Source organism: Euprymna scolopes, chromosome 43, assembly GCF_053919585.1.
Source record: "Euprymna scolopes isolate OS-2025 chromosome 43, ASM5391958v1, whole genome shotgun sequence".
NCBI classification, from domain to species: Eukaryota; Metazoa; Mollusca; class Cephalopoda; order Sepiida; family Sepiolidae; genus Euprymna; species Euprymna scolopes.
In genome coordinates this window covers 15,962,311-15,976,744 of record NC_136524.1, presented here as the reverse complement: position 1 = coordinate 15,976,744, position 14,434 = coordinate 15,962,311, and the positions used below count along the sequence as shown (strand labels likewise).

Here is a 14,434-nt window from a genome sequence, read left to right as displayed (position 1 = left end):
TGAGTCCCTCGCTGCGGATGGCTTTTCGGATTGAAGATGAGATTTTGTCACTGAGGAAGGGTAGTTTTAGAAAACAATTGTTAGAGAAGGGTCGGGTGTTGTGTTTTTTCTTTTTAAGTGAGGATAGGATCGTATTAGGGTAGCCGTTTAGTGAGAGGGTCTGTAGGAAATTGTTAGTGTGTGTATGTTTGTCGGAGATGTTAGTGCATTTGTCTTGTATGCGTGAGATTTCGGCATGTGCGTAGTTTAGTTTGTCCTTGAGAGGTAGTGCAGATTTGAAATGTACGAAGAGGCGTTTGCTGGCGGGTTTTCTGTAGAATTCAGTGCATATGGCACCATTTTCTTTATTTGTATTTTAAAATCAAGTAGAGAAAGAGATTCAGAAGAGTCTGGGTGTTCTATAGTAAATTTTAAGTTTGGGTCGGCGTTATTGAATTTGTGGAAAATGTTAATAGCTTCTTCGCGGGAGTATGTGATAATTAAAATGTCATCGATATATCTAGTAAAAAGGAGATAAGAGTAGCAGGTACTAAGGGTGAGTTTGTCCATATAATATCACTGCTGCTCGTATTGAGAACAACATTAACAAGACATGGTCTCAAATTTGTTTTAAAAGAAATCTCCCAAAACAACACAGACTAAATTTTATTACTAAATACAGCGAATTACCTACCTTTTATCACCTTATTAAAACCCACAAAAATAGCACACACACACAGATCAGACCCATTGTTTCAAGCGTTAACGGTCCCCTTTATAAAATCTCTTGGTTAATATCCCGCCTACTTAAACCTCTACTCTCTACCTTCCCAGCCCATGTTAGTAGTTCCAACCAAGTAATTAACAGACTCAACGATCTACCACACCATCTACTCAAACTATACAAATACCCATTTAGCCTAGACGTCGTTTCTTTATACACCTCCATTCCAAAACAAACAAATAAATTAAATAAACATGAATATACATAAACGATCACACATATATGTATATATATATATGTGCATGTGTGTGTACACATAGGTATATTTATATATATATAAAAAAAAAAAAAAAAAGGAAGGAAAACGTCTACCTTAAACCACTAACCTAGTTCTAAAACAGATCCTTTGTTTGATAAAATGCATGCCCATTGGCTGATAGGAAGGGGCGCGGTGGATACTAGAAAGCTGATTGGTTAACTAGAAATCCTCAACATATATAAAAACAAGAAGCAACCACAGAATTCGCGCATAAGCCTGACAAATCCTATAGTGGATGAAACGCAGAATATTCAGTGTAGCTTAATCGCCATATATATTTTATAAATTACTAACTAGCTCTACCTACGTATTGAGCACTTTTGAAGTAAATACTTAAAGTTTACGCATAAATCTATACTTTCGTATATTAGTTTTATGTGAGTAAATGAAGTAGTTATATATATATATATATATATATATATATAAAATCACGCTATCACTAACTCTATATGTCAGAGTTACAAAGCCACCTGCTAATGTGCCTCCCTTGAACCTGTCGTACCATTAAGTTTAAATCTGAGTGACAAATCCCACCCTGAAAAGTCGCCTTCAATCCTACCACTAACTCTGTCCAAATGGCACCCACTTCAAAATAAAAACCTTTACATAGCACTACCACTAACCCTAAGTCCAAGTGGCACCTCCCATAATCCAAACCGTTTTAAACTACACAAGTATAAAAATGCACACCTATACTCTAAAACACTACAATAGTCTGAAAATGGTGGATTATTTTACACTAAATTTATATGTGAAACTAATTCCCACTCTAAAATAATTGTTTTCAATTTATTTTTTGTAAAGTTTTCAGGGTGTTCACATGTAATTGCCCCTAGTTCTACCACTAACCCAAAGTCAGACTGGCAAACTTCCTCCTCCAAAGACCCCTTTAAAAACACATAATTGTCAAAAAAATAAACTCAGAAGATTTATTTCCCATAGAAAAAAATGTTTAACTGCTCTAAAACATTAGAATGGACCTAAAATCTAAGATATATTAAATTTATATTTTTGCTGGTTTATTTTTTATTTTTCTGCTAAGTTTTTCAGTGTGTTCATATGTAATTACCCAAAAAATAGGCAATTCAGTAGGTGTTAATCTACAATAATACTAAAGAAATATTGCAATGTATTCATTTTTAAACAATCCTAGTATTAGGTGTAAGTTTCTTGTACATAAAATGCATTACAATTCAACTTTGCGTTCTCTAACTTGTTTTCTTTTAATGGATACATGGTATTTTTAAGGAATTGCAGCATATTTATGTGCATTTACTGCAGATTATTTGGAAACCATTAATTTCTGGAGGTTTTCTTCTTTTTTTTTTACACAGTGATCACCACTTATCAAGGCCCGGAAGCCACTCAGGGATAAGGGTTATTGCAAGTACATTACGTTAGTGTGGAGATTTGATGAAGTGTTTACTTAAGGGGGCGGTTCATTAGGAATTTGTTAACATTGGACTTTCAGTAGCATATTCTAATTCCTTGCACAAAAATACACTTATATAGCAAATTTCATTGCTTAATCGTGTGTTTTAACAAAGATATAACATTTTTACTGAAAAAGTTGTGTAAAAAATGTGACGAAACGCATATGGTCTTAAAAGAGGGAAAATATCCAAATGTGCAAGGCTCAATAATAGTCACTTCCTTAATTTTAAAATTTAAAAAGATTCTTTCTTAGATTATCAAGCTCTTTAGTCTATGTATGCCATTATCGAGATATTTTAAGCTATTTCAATTTTTTTTATGTGCATTGCTCATGCTATGTGTGGTGCAATAAGGTAAAAGATGGCTGATTAATTTTTATACATCCAAAACTAAGCTTCTATTTTTTCATCATAAATGCACTGATCCCCACTTAACTCCAATTGATATGAATGGCTTTAGTCTCAAAGGAGCACCCTGATTCAACAAGCTTCTAGGTTTGATCTTTACTCTTGACCTGAAATGGAAGATTTACATCAAGTTCGCTGAAAAAATGGTTGCATCACTTTGCCACTCCAGAAAGTATATCACTCCTAACGCAATCCTCTATCTGTATTAAGAGCCAAATAGCCCTAAAAAAGAGTGCTGTTGCTATATCTGGGCAGGAGCTGTCGGGTGCACCTATCCTGCCTTGACAGAGTTCAAAACTAGCTTTGAAATCTAACCTAGTAGGTGATGCCCTATTTTCTTCCCTGCAACCTCTTTCCTACAGAAGAGACATTGTGAGCTTGTCTCTGCTCTCATTATTTTCATGGCAAGTGCTTAGCTGAGCTTCAACTTATGCCAAACTTTTACAAAAAACACTAATCTAGCTACAACTCCCTTCACTTTCCATCTGTGCCTAAATCCAAACAAATTCCATGAACAAAGTTTTTTCCTAGAACTGCTTGCTTGTGGAACTCTGTTTCACTGGCTTGCTTTCCAGCTGATTACAACATGGTCGTATTCAAATCCAATGTAAACAAATTCTTGTTGAGCCATTCCTTTAAATAATCCTCCTAGTCCTAATAGTCCTACCCAATTTCCATTGCTAATGATCACTACACTTTAGCCTTGATGACCACCATACACTCATTAACCCTTATCCCTATTTGGGCCTTGATAAGTTAAGTGGTAAAAAAAAAACAATATTGTTTTTATGCTTCTTACACCACCTATAACCATGAAAAATATATATATATATATAAATAATGAAAATTATGAAAATAATATTCCAACATGATGAAGAGATGAAAAAGGAACAAATAAAGTTATATGTTCATCAACGCTTCGTCTTTATTTCAAGATTTTCCTGGGAGGAAAAATTTGAGGAAAATAAAATGCCGGTACAATATAAAAAAATATACTTGTATTAGTAATGTGAAAAGGATGTTTTTGTTCTATTTTCAAACAAAAATAAAGTCGTTAGCATCCAAAGGGTGTATAGTGTTCATGGCATGGAGTAAGTGAAATGTTTTTTTTATAGCTGTTAGAATTTTAAAAGATATGATGCCATTTCTGTTCTTTTTTGGAATGAATAGAGTCATTAGAAATCAACATTTTGGATATATGAAATGGAATCAGTTTCTTCTTGCAATTATTGATTGATTTTTTTTTATTGATATTATTTCCTGAGGTGTAAACTAGTTAACCTGAATCTAAATTTAAGTTCTGTTCTTTTAATACAAGTTTACTGATAAAGAGTTAAATTGTAGAAGCTGTTATGCTGTTTAATTGTGCTTGAGTTTGTAACAAGCGCTGAGATTTATTTTTAATGAATTTAATAAGTTTAGCTTGTTTAAAGTTAAAAGAATGACTATGCTGCAATGAAATAAAGAATAATGCATTCAAGGAATTGAAACTTTTTTATTTTATGTTCACCAACCTTTTTTTCTAGTCCACGTTGAGTTTCACCAACATCCATTTCAAATTACAAATACAACAAATATATTTTCAAATATTGTATTAATTTTTATTTCCCCAAATCAATCATCCCATTGAAGTCTTGAAATAAAGACGAAACGTTGATGTACATATAACTTTAGTTTGTTCTTATTCATCTCTCCATATGCAGTTCTTGTAAAATACATGTGTGTATGAAGAAATCAATAAATATTTAACAAAGTAATACATTATTATAAAAATTTAAACCATTTTGAAAAACATTCATGCAAAATATAATAAAGTATTACATTTTTCTGTAAAGTATTAAAATGAAGGTAAGTTGCTTATTTAATTAAAAGCGGAATATTTTTATATAAATTCTCATTGTATTATTTAATGACTTTTTAATAGGCACAGATAAAAAATGGAAGAAATACCAAGTTCTTTTTTTTTTAATGAATTAAAATCTAAAAGATAAAAAAGCCTGAATTTTATATAAAAAGTAGAATAATATAAAACTTTCTATTTTTAATAGAATTAAAAAATTTTCAAAACTACACCATTCATCGCTATTTTTGCCTACATGGATAATAAACTAAAATATTTTTTTAAAATGTTTTTTTTTTTTTTTGTCTAAATAAGATTTATGATGATTTCCTATAAGAATATACAAAAGTATTATAACATAAGTACCTGAATTACAAATAATTCCATTTTTTCTCTTGCTCTATAGATTTTGCACGGCAAAATAAAAAAATCCTAAATTTAATGATAGTTTTAAAGAAACTACGATAGCCTTTACAGGACTAAATGAAGTTCATTTAGTCCTGTAAATTTCCATGAAGTTAAGCAATGAGGCTGACCAGTACCAGATGTGTGACCATTTTGGGAAATCTAGACGCCATTTTGGGAATGCTAGGAGACAACTCCTGCATCTAGTATCATACTTTGTTGTCTTGGTCCTGTCTTGCCAAGGGTTTCTGGACAAGACAGTGTGATAGATGCAAGTCTCCCACACTTCAAACTAAATCAAGCACAAATCACAGCAAAAAGGAAAAGGGAGAGATAATAACTGTTTATAGGCCTTATGGTCTACCATAGGTGAGGTCATACAACAAATTGCCAAAACAAATTATCGTATTTTTAGCAAAATGCGCAATGATTTACTGATTTTTTTTTTTTTCGGTATCGATTCTTCAAAACATTTCCTATTTAATAATATATTTGCAATATTGGGCTCACTAAAAGAAAATGATTTATTTTTCAAAGATTTAATAGTAATGTTTTTCGCAAAAATATTTAAAATATATAATTTTTGGGTTTTGTTTTTTGTTTTGCTAATCTGAGAGAATAATTAACATATTCAACGAATTTCTCACTTAAAAAAACAAAAGATGAAAAATTCAACACTTTCAAAATTCTGATTTTCAACATTAAAATCTGATATGTGCATAGTTTGTTTTTTTTTTATCTACAATCCTCACCCTCCCCACAATACATTTTGTTCAGTTACGGCTGATTTATTTAGGCATATTTGTACCCACAAATAAAGAAGGGGGATTTGTAGATAAAATATATATATATATACCGATTATGAAAAAAAAAAAAAACACTATTATAAGTTCATTCTTCACTTAATAATTGGTGAAAATTTCATATTGATTGGATAATTACTTGATTTCTAGTAAATTTTAAAAAAGAGACTCTGTCAAAAAATACCTACTCCCTTCCTCCACTTTGGCCGTGCCTAATTTTTAACATCAGAGATCATTTTTTTAATTCTATGAAATTATAGCTTTCAGTTTTGGGTACAGTAGCAGGAATGAGTGAAGGCTTGTTGATGTAAACAGAATTTTTGTGAAATGTTAAGTGGTATTCTACTCAGTAAATGTTGGCGCATTACTTAGGGAAAAACAGTTAATTAAACTGCAGAGGCACCTATCAAATTACACAAGTTCCATAACCCCACACCCAAAAAGTATGAAAAACATAAAAATGTTTTTGTAAACTGCTTGTGAAAACAAAATGTTTTAATTGGAATTCATTATTGAGATGAGTATTATTTATATTTTTACGGACTATTATTCTCATCTTTATTAGTTGTTTCATGACGTTTCGGCTAACTATTCCTCTGGCCTTTGTCGTGGTAACCGCGACAGGATAGGAACTCTGAACCTACTAACTGCATTCTAAGCAATTACTGCCATCCAGAGTTGTTATCGTCGTCTCACCACGTTTTTGATGAGGATTGTCTGAAGATAGCAGTTTCAATCCTACCCAAAGCCGGACAGAGGCTTACTTGGCCAAAAACGTGGTGAGACAACAACTATGGATGGCAGTAATTGCTGAGAATGCATTTAGGAGATTTGAAATCCCTATCCGTCGCGGTTACCACCTGACGAAGGCCAGAGGAATCGTTGGCCAAAATTTTGTGAAACAACAACTAAGAAATGATGAGAATGATAGTCCGCAATAAATAAATTAATAAAATGTTTTAGATCAATTAAAAAGCATTAAAAACTACATAACACATCCACACAAAATGAATCATTTGGGGGGGGGGGCTTTATTGTTATTTCAAATGATTGCTAAAAATTCCTCTGCGACATGATAAGTCACTTCACTATAAGAAAACACTACTGAAAACAGTAAAATGGCACAAGATAGTCCCAGGCTCCAGGGGTTCATACCATGCAAACGGTAAATTTGTGATAGGTTTGATTATCAGATTCGTTGTCGGCGACCTCAAAAACCCCTAAAAAAAACAAATTAGAGTGGTAGGTGTTCTGTTGTTTTTTTTTTTTTGTTTTTTTTTACATAGGCAACACCACTTATCAAGACCCCAGAAGCCACTCGAGGATAAGGGTTAAAGAGTGTACAGTAGTCAATTGGACAATATAGTAATCGTTAGTAATGGAAATTCAGTAAATTTGTTAACTTAAGTGGAACAGCTCATCAAGTACTTGTTTACATTGGACTTGACAACCATACTGTAGTAAGCTGGAAGACAGTTCCGCAGGCGAGCAGTTCTAAGAAAGAAACTTTGTTCATGGAATCTACATTTAGTTTTAGGCACAGATAAAGAGTGGGGGGAATTATTGATAGTGTTTTCAGCTAGACGAGTGTTTCTTGTGAAAGTTTGGCGAGGGGGAACCATAGATTGGAGCTCAGATGAGCACTTGCCATGAAAATAACAATAAAGCAGAGACAAACTCGCACCATCTCTTATGTGAGAAAGAGGTTGCAGAGAAGAGAGAAGGACATCTACTAGGCTACAAAGTCTATTTTGAACTCTATCAAGGCAGGACAAGTCCTTTCTAGCAGCTTTTGCCAAGATGTGGCAACAGTACTCCATCATTGGGCATACCTGGGTCTTATATAGGTAGAGAATTGCATCAGCAGTGAGAGATCTACTAGGTGTATCAGAAATTTCGTGAAAATAGTGAATAATTCCACCCCATCTTTCAAAGCTTATAACTCCTCGAAAAAAGCCCTAATTTTTTTTCAATTAAAAGAGCAATTTGGTACATAAATTAATTATTTACTTTTTAATAGACAATTCAAAATGGGAGGCGTGAATTATTCGACCCCCTGTCTTTCCAAGCTTATAACTACTCGAAAAATGTAATTCAAGCCCTAATTTTTTTTTCAATTAAAGGAGCAAGGACCAAGGTTTCATTAAAAAAAAATAAGAAAAAACGAATAACGTGGTTTAAAAAAAAAGGTTTTAAACTTCAAACTTTACAGGTAAAATTCTAAAAAACACTACATTTTTTTTTTTGTTTTAAATTTGAATATATTATTTATTGACCTTTTCTCTTCAATTTGTGAGTAAATTAATTATTTACTTTTCGGTGAGTAAATTAATTATTTACTTTTTAATAGAAACTTGAAAATGGGGGGGGGGCGTGAATTAAAAAAAAACGTTTGTCTAAAATATTATATTCGGTTTATTGGAAAGAACATAAAATTTCACATTGACCCTGAAAATATCGTAAAAATAGAATCAATAGAAAAATTTTGATAGATTTTTAAAGTTTAAAAATTGAAAAATATTGAGTTCGGAAAATTCATTACTGTTTAAAAAAAATATATATATATTTCTATTACTTTTAAAACAACTTTAGGTGCAAGTCTATAAATGGGCCACAAGTAATCTTTTTTACTATAAAAATCTGAAAAAAATCTGTATAATGTACGTACTTGTTACTGCATGAAAATGTCATATTCCAAAAATTACGTAAATCGATCAAGTAGTTGTTTTTTTTTATTTAAGAAAATCAAATATTATAGGACGATTCATCAAAGAAAAAGCCAAGGACCATCTTGTTTGAGAGATAACGCCACTAACGACCCCTGGCGGAAATATGGGTCAACAAGGGCAGTACATGCAGACCATCGAATATTTCATCAATCAAGTAATTTTTTTTTTTTTAAGAAAATCAAATTTTACGATTTTTAGGGATAATAAATAAATAAATTGACTTCTTTTAATAAAGAGAATGTGGAAAACACTTTTTTTTTGTTGTTCGTCTGAAAATAGACTTTAATAAGCGAAGTAGTAAGTACTTCTTTTTTTTTGAAGAAAAAACAAATTTTACGATTTTTAGGGATAAGAGAATGTGTCTTGGGTTTGTATTACTGTACACATAGATTCGAAAAAGTTGTCAAAAAACAAATACATAATAAATAAATGTTATCAAAGGCAAGATAAGTTACTTTTCTACCTAACTGGATAATTTTCTAGCGTTTTTATTTAATTTAACATGTTTATTCAGCTCGAAAAACATACAGTGTTTACCGATGTATTGGAAAATTTAAAATGGCGCCCGATTCTCTCTTTCACACGGTAAGTTTGGGAAAAGGGGTTATAAATAAAAAAAACTAGACAAAATACAGTTAGAAAGTCGCTCAATATGTTACCGTGACAAAGGCTGACATATATTCGGTGGGTTTTTAAAAGTATTTTGTATATTTTTTTATTTTTAACTAATTTTCCCAAACATACCGTGTTCAACAGAGAAGCCGGCGCAATTTTAAATTTTCCAATACATCGGTAAATACTGTATGTGTTTCGAACTGAATAAACATATTACATTGAATAAAAACACTAAAAAATTATTCAGTTAAGTAGAAAAGTAACTTATCTTGCCTTTGATAACATTTATTTGTTTTTGACAACTTTTTCAAATCTATGTGTACAGTAATACAAACTCAAAGACACATTCTCTTTATTAAAAGAAGTCAATTTATTTGATATTCTTAAATAAATAAAAAAAAAACTACTTGATCGACTTGCACCTTACAGTTTATTTTGGAAGTATAATACATAAAGAAAATAAATAACCCACTTTTAACAGAGAAATTATGAGATTTTTATATTTTATTCGCAGTTTCGTGTTAGGGGTGTCAAAAATTCCTACAAAAATTCTGATACACCTAGATCTACTGAATTGATAGACGGATCCCACCATTTTTCCAGCGACCTTGGCAATGGATTTGATGTATGTGTTCCATTTCAGATCAAGAGTAAAGGTCGATATTATAAAAAGGCTGACTGGGAAGCTATCAGAGACACCCCATGGGGAAATATTTTTTCTCTTTCTGCTGAACAGTGTGCAACCGAGACCACTGAATGGTTCAAAACTGCAATCGAAGCACATGTTCCCATGCGGAAATTCTATAGCAAGCCCCACTCTCCCCAATGGTTTACTTCAACTTGCGCAACTGCCATTGCTCAAAGGCAGCATGCATTCCGCAGGTTTAATCGACATAAGTCCAGTTCAAACAGACAGAAGTACATAGAAGCTAGAAGTAACGTTAAGAAAGAAATAGCGACAGCTAAGAGGGAATTTACGGAAACCACTAAAAAACGCATCGAAGCACAAAAACTAGGAACTCGTGACTTCTGGAAAATCTACAACAGTGTAGTAAATAATGGGCAATCAACAATTCCCCCACAAACCAACAATCACGATGTTGACTCCTCAGCAACCGACAAGGCTAACATGCTTGCCAGTCGGTTTGCCTCAAACTTCACACTGGACCCTCTAAACCACCCCCTACCTCAATTTCCTATGCGGACAGACGCCACGCCAGACGATCTGAAAATCACCCCTGCTCAGGTGCATGCTATCATAAAAAACCTTGACACTTCCAAAGCATGTGGACCCAACCTCATCCCAGCTGTGCTATTAAAAAAGTGCTCAGCCGAAGTAGCTCCAGTTCTCTCCAAACTCTACAACAAATGCCTTAATGAATCTTGCTTTCCGAGCTGTTGGAAAACTGCTTCTGTAGTACCAGTATTCAAGAATTCTGGCGAAAGAACTGACCCATTAAATTATCGCCCTATTAGCCTCCTCCCACTTTTTGCCAAAATATTTGAGACCTTAATTAACCATGCTCTAGTCCAGCACCTTACAGATGCTAAACTTCTGACCGACCATCAATATGGATTTAGACAAGCCCGTTCCACGGCAGACATCCTCACTGTAATCTCTGAACGCATATACCATTCACTGGACAAAGCGGGAGAGGGCAGAGCGGTAGCTCTAGATATATCTAAGGCTTTTGACAGGGTATGGCATGAGGGTCTCCTCAGGAAGATTAGATCTTACGGTATCACTGGTAGAATACTTAACATAATTAAATCCTTCTTAGATAAGAGAAAAATCCAGGTTGTCCTCGACGGTCGTACATCTAAACAATATGATATAAATGCGAGAGTGCCCCAAGGATCTATCCTTGGACCTCTGCTGTTCCTGATATTCATAAATGACCTCCCCGACAAGATTGCCTCTGAGATGGGTATATATGCTGATGACACCACACTCTATAGCAGGCACGACAGGAAAACAAACGAACATATATCTAAAGTAATGGCAGAAACACTAGAGGATGACCTCCAATCAGTAGTGGAATGGGGACAAAAATGGATGGTAACGTTCAATGCCACCAAGACAAAACTGGTTTCATTCAATAATTACAAGAAACCTTCTCTACCACCTATAGCAATGGCCAACGACTCTTTATCTGAGAGTACGTCTCTCAAGCTCCTTGGCCTAACGTTCACAGGAAACATGAGTTGGAACAATTACATCGAGGGCATTGCCAGGGCCGCTGCAAGGAAGGTGGGCTCTCTCTACCGTGCTAGAAAACTTTTAACACCCGAAAGTATCCTGTACCTCTATAAAGCCACTATTCGCCCATGTATGGAGTATTGCTGTCCTATTTGGGCCGGTGCATCGGCTACTAGTCTCTCGCTCCTTGACAGGGTTCAAAAGAGAGTCGCAAATCTGATAGGCCCTAAACTGGCATCTAAACTTCAGCCTCTGTCCCATCGTCGAAACGTTGCATCCCTCTGCCTGTTCTACAAGTATTATAATGGTGAATGCTCTGAAGAACTGCAAGCACTTGTGCCCCCACAACGTGAACACCCTCGACAGACCCGACAAGCTGCAAAATCCCACCCCCACACTGTAGAGATCCCTAGATGTAAAAGATCTTTCTACTCCAGTAGTTTCTTCCCCAGAACTGCTAGACTTTGGAATTCCATTCCAGGTCACTGCTTCCCCAACTGTACTGACATGCATAAGTTCAAGTGCAACGTGAACCAACATCTCGCTGCCCTAATCCCTACATAGTACCCCAGTAGATGTTTCCCCTGATAGTAGCCCCCTACACCAAAGTGGCAATGTGCCTTGTTTGGGGTGAAAATGTATTAAAAAAAAAAAAAAAAAAAAAAAAGCCCAGAAGCTTGTCAAAGCATGTAGTAGCGTAAGGTAACATTTACCAAAATTAAAAAAAAAAAAAAAAAAAAAAAAAAAAAAAAAAAAAAAAAAACATTTGGGGGGGGGGCACTTTCGTACAGGTCCACCGGGCAAATTTCAAGCCAAATTAAAGAAAAAAAAAAGGCTAAATTCGCAAAATTTGGCATAAAAAAACGTCGAGCGGTTCTAAAATGGGTGATCGATCCGCGCTATTTTTTAAATCGTATTTCCAAGTTTTTAATTAAAGTTTTATATGTTTTTTTATTCAATTGTAAGAGGTACAAAACACCCTCCCCCTCCCCATGTTAAGAATGGCTTTTTAAATAATAACGTTATTTCAACACGGATCAATAAGTACAAAAAAAAAAAATAAATAAAAACTATGAGGTGTAGGTCACCTACACTGTACCTATTTACTATGCCTCCCCACGGGACAGAGTTAGACACCAGGGTCGTTTTTTAACGTGGAGAAAAGGTACAAAATAAAAATTGTCTCAGTCGTGAAGGATTTCTCTTCCACCGAAAGAGAACAAGAAATAGAAGTGCAGCATCTGAAGAACAGATACTACACTTTGATCTTGTCCCGAAGGCCAAGAAGATGTAGGTGTACCGCTCGGACACGTGAACCCAAAAAATTATACCGATTTTGATGATTCTGCAGTTTACGGGGCCATGATGAAATAATAACGAGGAGGCTTGGTTAACTATTCTGTACTTTCACCTAATAATTTAAATTACAAAAGATACAGTAAAAATCGAATTTAACTTGAAAATGCTAGTTATTGAATTTTCATTTTGGAACAAAAATAAGTAAAATAAAATTTACAAAAAAAATCTGTGAATTTTGAGCACAGAAAAACTATAAATATTTGTTTTTAATTTTTTACCAAAAGGCGAAATAGAGAATATAATAGTTAAACTTTGCGAAAAAATGTTTGCTAAAATTTTAAACCAATTGAAAAAAAAAAATGTTTGCTAAAATTTTAAACCAATTGAAAAAAAAAAATGTTTGCTAAAATTTTAAACCAATTGAAAAAAAAAAATGTCACTTGTAAAAACATAGAATTAAAATTATGAAAATAATTTCGGTATTATTGGAGGCCTACGCCATGTGCTTTCTTGTTTTCTTTCTTATTTTAATTTTTCTTCACGGGTATATTTTTTCTAGAATCTTTGTGCTTATGCGGAAATTCGTTATACAAGAAGGCTAAAATAATCGATTTAAAGAATTGATTGTTCATTTAATATCTAAATGCCGTCGTTGTTGTCGATAAAATGTCTTCGGTTTGAAAATGTACTTTTACTTACTTCCTTTGATGAATCCACAGACGACGACAAACAAGACGATCGTCTCGTACGTTTGTTGTCGACATTTTTTCTTTTCCATTTCAGGATCGACACGATCTTTAGCCATTCGCATCATTTTTCTTCTGCTTTAAAAACGAAAGACAAATTCAAATGATTATATTGTTTTTGAAAAACGGCTTTGTTTGATCGTTGTATACAACGACATTCGCAGGAAAAGCTAATTTGAGAGAGAGCGAAAAGTGCACGGATCGAGAGATCACCTTTAACCGGTGTAAACCTACAGAATTATCCTTTGAAATACAGCTGTAATCTTTTCAAGACTCCTCTTTGCTTTCGCTCTTGTTAGCTCCTTACATTAAGTGGCTTCGTGCCGTGTCTCGAGTGATTGCCAATGAATAAATAAATAAATAAATAAACTTGGAGTATGGTTTTGACGTAATTATTTGTTATTGCTAATTATCTGTACATGTTAGGGAGTCGATCTACTTTTTTCTTATTTTTTTAACTATGTATTTGTGACGAAATTGACTATTAATAGACCCGTTGCGCATATATATATATATATATATATATATATATATATATATATATATATATATATTGCCAACCGGACCTTTACAAAGGAGTCATCACTTAACAAGTCCTGAAGGCTACTCGAGGATAAGGGTTAATGAGTGTACAGTGGTCATCAGGACAATAGCGTAATAATCGTTATTAGTAGAAATTTGGTATAATTTGATTATTTAAGGGCTCAGCAAGAACTTGTTTACATTGGATTTGAAGACAACCATATTGCAGTCAGCTGGAAAACGGGCCAGCTGGAAAAAAAGTTCCACAAGTGGACAGTTCTAGGAAAGAAACTTTGTTCATGGAATTTGTATTTAGATTTAGACACAGAGAGTGATAGAAATTATTGATAGTTGTTTTAGCTAGACGAGTGTTTTTTGTAAATGTTTGACAAAGAGGGCAACCATAGATTAG

At 33.7% G+C, this 14,434-nt stretch overlaps 1 long non-coding RNA gene across 1 annotated transcript in view; it reads right to left on the bottom strand.

The window, feature by feature from the left end:
* LOC145268212 (uncharacterized) overlaps positions 1 to 13,726 on the bottom strand; it is a 38,363-nt gene extending 24,637 nt beyond the window's left edge. The window contains exon 1 of the long non-coding RNA XR_013864859.1: positions 13,454 to 13,726. This is a non-coding gene — a long non-coding RNA (uncharacterized LOC145268212). The remainder of the gene's footprint in view (positions 1 to 13,453) is intronic.
* Positions 13,727 to 14,434: the final 708 nt, after the last annotated feature.